Below are 10,688 nucleotides of genomic sequence, written 5' to 3'. Positions count from 1 at the left end.
AAATAGGAAGCTGTCCTCTTATATATATGAAAGGACTTTACAGAGTAGGTATGATGGCAATTTTTTAAATAAACTTTTTATTAAGAATAATTTCAGATTTACAGCACGTTACAGAAATTGTAGAAAATTATTGTATATTCCTCATCCAGTTTTAGTTTCACCTAATGTTATCATCTCACATTATTGTATTACATTTGTCAAAACTAAGATACATTGGCACATTACTATTAAATAAACTTCAGACAATTTTGGATTTTATTAGTTTTTTCTTTTAGTGTCCTTTTCTGTTCTAGAACCCATTCCAGGATAACACATTGCATAGGGTTCTGACTTCTTTGCCTCCTCTGGTCTGAGACACAATTGCTCAGTCTTTCCTTATTTTTCATGATCTTGACATTTGAACAGTACTGATTAGGTACTTTTGTAGAATATTCCTTAATTTGAGTTTATCTATTTTCTCATGATTAGATTAGGGTGATGGGTTTCTGGAAAGAATACCACAGAGGTGAAGAGCTCTCATCACATCATGGCAAGGGTACCTGATACCCATATGACATTACTAGCAATGTTACGTTTGATCCCTTGGCTAAAACAGTGTCTTGCCAGGGTTCTCTGGCATAATGTTTTGCTTTTTTTTCTTGTCCGTACTGTATATTTTTTGTAAGTGAGTTACTAAGTCTGGTCCAGCCTCAAGGACCAGACTCTACTTCCCTAAAATGTAATGTTTTCAAGACACCTTAATCCAATATAAACTGAACATAAAAAGTAAAACTGTGATGACTAACAAGGTAAGACTTTGCAGTTTAGAGGAACATTTAGAGAGGAACTGGCCCATAAGTTTGCCTTATGGGCAAATTTATAATTTATAATTATAATTATAATTTATAATTATAAATTTACAAATTTATACTTATATTATTTATAGCCCTAAAGGAAGCCCTATATTATTTATAGCCCTAAAATGGTTCCTTTCAATGAAGAATGGCATTCAGAAATCAAGATCAGGATACTACTTTTGCTCATTTCTTCTGGGAGTGTGTATGTATATATATATGTATATATGTATATGGGGTTTTATAATGTACATTATAAGCTCATAACTATAAATATATATGTTTTAATGCTTATGTATAATATATATAAGTCATAACATTTAGTATTTAGGGTCTGGCTTCTTTCAGTTAGCATAATACATTTGCTATTTTATTGGTGTTTAATGATGTACCAATAGTTTGTTCCTTTTTATTAATGAGAAATATTCCATTAAATGGATGTACATACATCGTCCATTCACTAACTAAAAGACGTTTTGAATGATTCCACTTTTTGGTGATTATGAATAAAACCACTCTATATATTTGCACTCAGTTTTTTCTTATTGATAATAAATTTACATTTCACTTGAAAGTGTAGCTAGAGTGTGATTGGTGCATTGTATGGTAAATATATATAGAACTTTATGAGAAATTATGAAACTTTTCCATAGTGCGTATCATTTTGCATTCCTACCACCATTGTATCAGAGTTGCAGTTACAGCTCTTGGTATTGTCAGATTTTAATTCAGTTATTCTAAGAGAAAGATTTCATTATAGCAGTTCTTTCTGCGCACAGGTCCTATCCCAGCGATTTAATAAAAGCTCCTTTTTGCACACACACAAAAAATCTCATTGTAGATTTAATTTGCATTTCTCTCATGATTAGTGATTTGAGTATATTTCCTTGTTCTTATTTGCCATTCATATACATCCTTTGTAAAGTATTTGTTCAAAATTTATGCCAATTTTTATTGAGTCAACTGTTTAATATTGACTTTTGAGAATTACTTTTTATGTACTCAACAAATATTTTCTTCTGGTCTGTGGCTTTTCTTTTCAGTCTTCAGCAACACCTTTTGAAGGGTAGAGGTTTCTAATTTTTTTTTTTTTTTAAGATTTTATTTAGGGGGCACCTAGGTGGCTCAGAGGGTTAAGACTCTGCCTTCAGCTCAGGTCATGATCTCAGGGTCCTGGGACCGAGCCCTGCATCGAGCCCTGGATGGGGCTCTCTGCTCCGCAGGGAGCCTGTTTCTCCCTCTCTCTCTGCCTGCCTCTCTGCCTACTTGTGATCTCTCTCTCTGCCAAATAAATGAATAAAATCTTTTTTAAAAAAGATATTATTTATTTATTTGGCAGAGAGAGAGTGAGAGAGAGAGAGAGCATGAGAGGGGAGTGGGAGAGGGAGAAGCAGGCTCCCTGCTGAGCAGGGAGCCCGGATGTGATATGGGACTCAATCCAGAGACTCTAGGATCATGACCTGAGCTGAAGGCAGTCACTTAACCAGGCGCCCAGAGGTTTCTAATTTTGATGAAGTCCATTTTTTTTGTGGATTATGATTTTGGTGCTGTGTCTAAGAAATCTTTGCCAAAGTTAAAAATATTTTCTTCTATGTTTTTATCTAGCAGTTTTACCATTTTAGCTTTTTTTTTTTTAATATTTTATTTGTTTATTTGACAGCTAGAGAGAGAGCACAAGTAAGCAGAGTGGCAGGGAGAGGGGCAGAGAGAGAAGCAGGCTCTCTCTCTGTCAGGCTGAGAGCCTGACGCGGGGCTTGATCCCAGGACCCCGGAATCACGACCTGAGCCGAAGGCAGCCTCTTAACCAACTGAGCCACCCGGGCGCCCCCCATTTTAGCTTTTTACATTTAGGGTCTGTGATTCATTTTCAGTTGGTTTTTATATGGTATGTGGTGTGGATAAAGTTGTTTTGTTTCGTTTTGTTTTTAATGTTGCAGTTTATTTTATTTTATTTTGTTTATTTTTGGCTTGTGACCATCTGGCTCTAGCACCAGTTGTTGAAAATTACATTGGATTACATTCACATATTTGTCAAAAATCTATTGACCATAAATGCATGGGTCTGTTTCTACACTGTCTATTCTGTTCCATTGATCTATGTCTGTCATTTTGCCAATTGTACAGTCTTGACTACCATAGCCTTTGATAAAGCTTAAAAATCAGGATTGCATGGAGCACTGGGTGTGGTGAAAATAAATAAATTTTATTAAATAAAATTTACTGTTATGCTGAAAATAAATAAATTTTTAAAAAAATCAGTTCATATGAGTCCTTCAACTTTGTTCTTTTTTTCAAAATAATTTTGGCTATTCTATTTCTTTTACCTTTTATATAAATTTTAGAATTAGCTCATTGCATTCTGAAATAAAAAACTTTACTGGGATGTATATTGGAATTGAGTTGAATTTAAAAATAAGTTGGAGGAAAGTGACATATCAATAATATCAAGTCTTCCAATTTATGAGTACTGTATTTCTCTGTATTTAAGTCTTGTTTATAGTTTTCAGCATATAGACCTTACATATACTTGGTCAGATTTTTACCTATTTTATGTTTTTTTGGTGTTATTTTAAGTGGTACTTTTAAAAGTATTCACTTATCAATCATTCATTGGTAGTATACATTTACTAGAAAAACAGCTGACTTTTGTAAATTAACTTTGTATATGGCAATCTTGCTTAAACTCATGTGTTCAAGAGGCTTTTTTTTGTAGATCCTTTGTGATTTTCTACCTAGACCATTTGTCTTTATAATCAGAGATCATTTTTCCCCCTTCTTCCTCTCCAATATGTTTACCTATAATTTCTTTTGTTGTTGTGGTGGTGGTGGTTGTTGCACTAGTTAGGATTTACAGTATAATGTTGAAGAGGAGTAGTGAGAAAGGGCAGCCTTGTTTTATTCCTGATCACAATGGAAAATAGTTAAGTCTTTTACCATTGAGTATGATACTAGCTGTAGCTTTTTGCAAATGCTGTTTCTTAGGTTGAGAAAGTTCCTTCTATTCCTTATTTTCTAAGAGGTCTTGCTCATTTGCTTTGTAAAATCATAAATGATATTGTATTTTGTCATGGGCTTTTACATATCTAGTATGATGTTCATATGACTTTTCTTTACTCTATTGATGTGGTGAATTACATTGGATTTTTTTTTTTTTAGATTTTCTCTCTTCTCTTTTTCTCTTTCCAGTGCTCCAGAATTCATTGTTTATGCACCACACCTAGTGTTCCATGCAAAACGTGCCTCCATGATACCCACCACCAAGCTCACCCAACCCCCCACACCCCTGCCCTACAAAACCCTCAGTTTGTTTCTCACATTGATTTTTTAATGTTAGCCCAAACTTGCATTTCTGGGATAAATCCCACATAGGATATTGGTCTTTAAGTTTCCTTTCTTATACAATCAAGGTAATGCTGACCTTCTAGAACCAGTTGGAAAGTGTTTTATCATCACTTTTATGAAAGGGGATTTTAGAAATTGGCATTATTCCTTCTTTAAATACTTCATAGAATTCACCAATGAAATCATCTGGGCCTGCTTTAACAAATTTGGGCTATCTGTCAGCCCCCAATGATGCCTCTTATTACTCACCACCTTGTACAGTTCCTTCCCACATTATACCAAGATTGGTCTGTGTGATCAACAGAATGGCAAGCAGACTCAGAGCTGAGCACAGAGACTGACACCAGGCTCCATCTCATGACCTGAGATCATGACTTGAGCCCCAAACCAAGAGTCAGGGAGTGTAATACATGACATTAAGAGAAAAAAGGGAGGAAAAAATATGATAATCTCAGTTGGTGCAGAAAATCCACTGAACAAAATTCAACACTCAAAAAAAAAAAAAAAACCAACAAATTCAGAATAGAAGGGAATTCCCTCAGTATGTGAAAGGATATGTATGTATGTATGTATGTATGTATTTTTAAGCTTTCTTTTTCTCAGTAATGTTTGTAACCCAGCATGAGGCTTGAACTTAAAACCCCAAAATCAAGAGTTGCATGCTCCTCTGACTAAGTCAACCAAGCAGCCTAAGAAAGGGTATTGATGATTAACCCACAGTTAACATCCTACTAAAAGGTGAAACACTAAAAGCTTTCCCCTTACAATTGTCCCTAATATAGCCATAAGACAAAGATGCCTGCTGTCATCACTGATATTCAAAATTGGGCTGGTAGTTCTAGCCAGCCCAGTTAGTCAAGAAAAAGAAATAAAAGATATTCAGAGTGGAAAGGAACATGTAAAACTATTTCTATTTACAGATGACATGATACTATTTAGAAAATCCCAAAGAGTCCACACAAACTAGTAAAGCATATAAGCAAATCTAGCAAAGTTGTAGGATGCAAGATGAACACACAAAAATCATTTATTTCTATATACCAGCAATGAACAATCCAAAAAGGGAAATTAAGAAAACAGTTTTCACTTACAATACCATCAAAATTATGTAGGAATAAACTTAATCAAGGTTCAAGACTTAAGACCTAAATAAATGGAAAGTCCTCTTGTGTTTATGGATTGGCATCTGAGCAAGGAATTTAGGGATTCAGTGCAATATTTATTATAATTCTAATTTTTTTTTTTTGCAGAAATGGAAAACCAGATTCTTAAATTCTTACAGAATTGCAAGGGGCCCAAATTACAGAACAATTTTGCAAAAGAAAAATAGAATTGGAACATTTTCTTGTTTCAAAAAGTACTACAGAGTTACAGTGACCAAAACACTATGACAAAATCAACATACAGTAATCTGTTGCATTTCTATACACAAATAATGAAGCATCAGAAAGCAAAATTAAGAAATCAGTCCCACTTACAGTTGCACCCAAAACAATAGGATGCTTAAGAATAAACCTAACCAAAGAGCTGAAATACCTTTACTCTGAAAACTATAAAACACTGATGGAAGAAATTGAAAGTGACACAAAGAGATGGAAAAGACGTTCTGTGCTCATGGTTTGGAGGAGCAAGTATTGTTATAATGTCTACGCTACCCAAAGCAATCTACAGATTTAATGCAATCCCTATTAAAATACCAACAGCATTTTTTCATAGAGCTAGAACAATCCTAAAATTTGTATGGAAGCAAAAACACCCCAAATAGCCAAAGCAACCTTGAAAAAGAAAAATCTGGAGGCATCACAATTCCAGACTTCAAGTTATATTACAAAGCTGTAATAGTCTACACAGTGAGGTACTGGCACAAAAAATAAACATATAGATCAATAGAACAGAATAGAAAACCCAGAAATGAACCCACAATTAAATGGCCAATTTTTCACCGAAGCAGGAAAGAATACCCAATGGGAAAAGAACAGTCCCTTCAACAAATGGTGCTGGAAAAACTGCACAGCCACATGCAAACGAATGAAACTGGGCCACTTTTGTACACCAGACACAAAAGTAAATTCAAAAAGGATTAAATATGTAAATGTGAGACCTGAAACCATAAAAAATTCTAGAAGAGAACACAGGCAGTATCTTCTTTGACATCAGCTGTAGCAAATTCTTTCTAGCTATGTCTTCTAAAGCCAGGGAAACAGAAGCAAAAATAAACCATTGGGACTACATAAAAATAAAAAGTTTCTGCACAGCAGAGGAAACAATCAACAAAACAAAAAGGCAACATACAGAATGAGAAAAGAGATTTGCAAAGGACATATCTGATAGTTAGTATCCAAAATATATAAAGAACCTGTAAAACACAACACCCCAAAATAAATAATCCAATTTAAAAATGGTCAGAAGGTGCCTTGGTGACTCAGTCGTTAAATATCTGCCTTTGGCTCAGATCATGATCTCCAGGTCCTGTGATCCAGCCCCATATCAGGCTCCCTGCTCAGCAGGAAGCCTGCTTCTCCCTCTCACACTCCTCCTGCTTGTGTTCCCTCTCTCACTGTATCTCTGTCAAATAAATAAATAAAATCTTAAAAAAAAAAAAATTGGGCAGAAGATGCAAACAGACATTTTTCTGAAGACATCCAGATGGCCAACAGTTTAGCACCTGTCAGAAATCAACAACACCAGGAAACAAGTGTCGATGAGGTTGTAGAGAGAGGGGAACCCTTGTACACTATTGGTGGTGTTGTAAACAGGTACAGCCACTCTGGAAAACAGTATGGAGATTCCTCAAAAAGTTAAAAATAGAACTACTCTACGAGACAGCAGTTGCACTACTAGTATTTGCCCTAAGAATACAAAAATAGTAATTCAGAGGGATACATGCACCCTGATGTTTATAGCAGCAGCGTTATTTACAGTAGCCAAATTGTGGAAGCAGCCCAAATGTCCATCAACTAATGAATAGATAAAGAAGATGTGGTACACACACACACACACACACACACACACACACACACACACGCACACACAGGATTATTACTCAGCCATAAAAAATAATGAAATCTTGCCATTTGCAGTGACCTGGATGAAGCTAGAAAGTATTATGCTAAGTGAAATGAATCGGAGAAAGACACCATATGACTTCACTCATATGTGCAATTTAAGCAACAAAACAAACAAGCAAAGAGGGGGAAAAGAGAGAAAGAGAGACAAACCAAGAAACAAACAGAGAACAAACTGGTGGTTACCAGAAGGGAGGTGGTTGGGGTGTGGGTTAAGCAGGTGATGGGATTAAGGATTGCACTTGTGGTGAGCACCGGGTGATGTATGAAAGGTTTGAATCACTGTATTTTATACCTGAAATTAATATTACGCTGTGTGTTAACTAACTGGAATTTAAAGAAAAACTTTAAAAAAAACCAACAAACAAACCAGTATGAGATTGGCATAAATTCAACATATAGACCAATGGAACAGAATTGAGAGTCCAGGAATAATTCCATATATTATGGCCAATTAATTTTTGACAGGGGTTCTCAGACCATGCAAAGGGGAAAAATAATCTTTTCAGAAAATGATGTTAGAATAACTAGAGATTTTCATGCAAAAGAATTAATGTGGATCCCTACCGCACACCATAAAGATTAATTCAAAATGAATCAACAACTTAAATATGAGATAAAATTATAAAAACTCTTAAAACCTAAGGGAGAAGTCTTAATGTCCTTAGATTTTGATAATGGATTAGTAGATATGACACCAAAAACAGGAGCAAGAAAAGAAAAACTAGCTAATTGGACTTCATCAAACTTTAAAACTTTTATGTATCGAAGGACATTATCAAGAAGGAAAGACAACCCATAGAATGGGAGTAAATAATTGTAAAACATGTATCTAATAAGGGTCTACTATTCAGAATATATCAAGAACTCTTTAACTCAACAACAAAATAACCCAATTAAAGCCCAATTTAAAAATGGGCAAAGGACAGGTGCCTGGGTGGCTCAGCAGGTGAGGTGTCTGACTCTTGATTTCTGCTTAGGCCATGATCTCAGGGTCCTGAGATTGGGGCTTGTGACAGGCTCAGAGCTCAGCACAGAGTCTGCTTGTCTGTCTCCCTCTGCCTCCCCACCCCCATAAGCAAATAAAATCTTTTAAAAAATAAAATTAAAATTAAAACGGGCTCAGCAGGTGAGGTGTCTGACTCTTGATTTCTGCTTAGGCCATGATCTCAGGGTCCTGAGATTGGGGCTTGTGACAGGCTCAGAGCTCAGCACAGAGTCTGCTTGTCTGTCTCCCTCTGCCTCCCCACCCCCATAAGCAAATAAAATCTTTTAAAAAATAAAATTAAAATTAAAACGGGCAAAGGAATTCAATATACAGTTCTCAAAAAAATATACAAGTGGTCAAAAAGCACCTAAAAAAGATGCTCAAATCCTTAGTCATTAGGGAAATTCATATCAAACCCTCAATGAGATACCACTCAGATTCACTAGCATAACTATAATCCAAAATGATGTAAAACAACAATATTGAAAAGGATATGGAGAAATTAGAATCATTGTACATTCATGGTGAGAATGTAAAATGGTTCTACCTCTGTGGATAACAATTTGACAGTTCCTCAAAAAATTAAACATAAAATTACCATATGACATAGGAATTCTATCTCTAGGGATGTAACTTAAAGAACTGAAAATGTACTGAAATAAACTCATGTGTGTACATGTTCATAAGAGCACTATTCACAATAGCCAAAAGGTGAAAGTAACCCAAATGTCCATCAGAGGATGAATGGATCATCAAAGTATAGAGGATTTATACAGTGTAATATTATTCAGCCATAAAAGGAATGGACTAGTGATACAAGGTACAATATAGATGAAGCTTGGAAACCTTATGCTAAGTGAAAAAAAGCCAGTCTAAAGAAGTCATTTATTGTACAGTTCTCTTCATATGACATATCCATGGTATTAAGTATGTCTACAGAGATGCAATACGCATTGTAAGTTACCAGAGGGAGAAGGAAGGGGAGAAGAAAGAGCACCTGCTTTATGAGTAATTGTTTCCTTTGGAATTGATGAATGTTTGGAACTAGATAGAGTTAATGGTATATTGTGCTACCTAGTTAATGTGCTAAATGCCATCAGTTGTTCACTTTAAAACTGTTAGTTTTAGATTGTGTGAATTTCACCTTAATTATAATTTAAAAAAAAATACACTTAGGCACAGCATAGTCAAACTGCTAAAAACCAAAGATGAGAAGATCTGGAAAGCAACCAAAAACAAAAAAAAAAACAAAAAACCTCATTCAATATGGAGACAGAAAAAGAGTTAACATGGGGAGAAACAGAAAACAACTGGTGAAATGACTGATCTAAATCCAACTATACTGGTGTGCTTGGGTGACCCAGATGGCTAAGCATCTGCCTTTGGCTCAGGTCATGATCTTTGGGGTCCTGGAATTGAGCTCCATGATGGGCTCTCTGCTTAGCAGGAAGTCTGCTTCTCCCTCTCCATTTGCCTCCTCCCCCACTCGTGCTGTCTCTTTCTTTCTCAAGTAAATAAATAAAATCTTTAAAAACAAATAATTCCTACTACTCCAATAATTACCTTAAATTTTAACTGACTAAATATCCCAATTAAAAGGCAGAGATTGCCATTAAAGGATGAAAAAGCAAGGCCGAACTATATATACTGTCTATAAGAGATGCATTTTGAGCATAAAAACACAGGTGCTGTCTACCAGGGATGTACTTTAAATATAAAGACACATATGTTGAAAGTAAAATGATAGTAAAGATGTACCATGAGAACAGCAAGTGTAAAAAGCCTGGAGTGGTTATCTTCTTTATTTTATCCTCAAAATAAAGATTATTACTGGGGATAAAGAGGGGCATTTGGGGATTTCAGGTAATTAAAAAAATTCATTAGAATTGAAAGTCATGATAATCATATATGTGCATTTTTCTAATAACAGTTCCTCAAAATACATGAAAATAATTGACAATTAAAGCCAAAAATATATAATTCCACAACCATAGTTTTGGATTTTAACACTTTAAGACAACAAACCAGTAAAGACAGAAGATACCAGCAAAATTATCCACAACCTGGACTTATATGATATTCATAAAGCACTGTAGCTAACTCTTTCAGAATATACTTTTGAAAGAGTATATGTGTGTTTATCAAGGTACCCTATATGCTAAGCCATAAAGTTGGTCCCCAAAAATTTAAAAGGATTGAAATCATAAGGAGTTTGTTATCTGATCACAAGAAAATAATTGCTTTTCTACTAAATGTTCATCAACAGCAGAATAAGTAAAGCAAAGTATATTCAGAGTATATTCAGTATATTATTCAGAGTGAATGTTTCACAACTACACAGAGTAGTATGAGTGAATTTCACAAACATAATGTTAAGTGAAAAAAGCCAGATATAAGAGTATATATTTTATGATTTCATTTAAGACACACTATTGGAACTGATGATAGTGTTTACCCTTG

At 34.9% G+C, this 10,688-nt stretch overlaps 1 protein-coding gene across 1 annotated transcript in view; it reads right to left on the bottom strand.

The window, feature by feature from the left end:
• Positions 1 to 10,688, bottom strand: part of LRRD1 (leucine rich repeats and death domain containing 1) — a 35,466-nt gene that overhangs the window by 3,468 nt on the left and 21,310 nt on the right. The gene's annotated exons all lie outside the window — the stretch shown is intronic.

This window comes from Mustela erminea, chromosome 11 (assembly GCF_009829155.1).
Source record: "Mustela erminea isolate mMusErm1 chromosome 11, mMusErm1.Pri, whole genome shotgun sequence".
Lineage (NCBI taxonomy): Eukaryota > Metazoa > Chordata > Mammalia > Carnivora > Mustelidae > Mustela > Mustela erminea.
The sequence above is the reverse complement of the archived record's forward strand: the minus strand, read 5'-3'. Positions and strand labels throughout refer to the sequence as shown.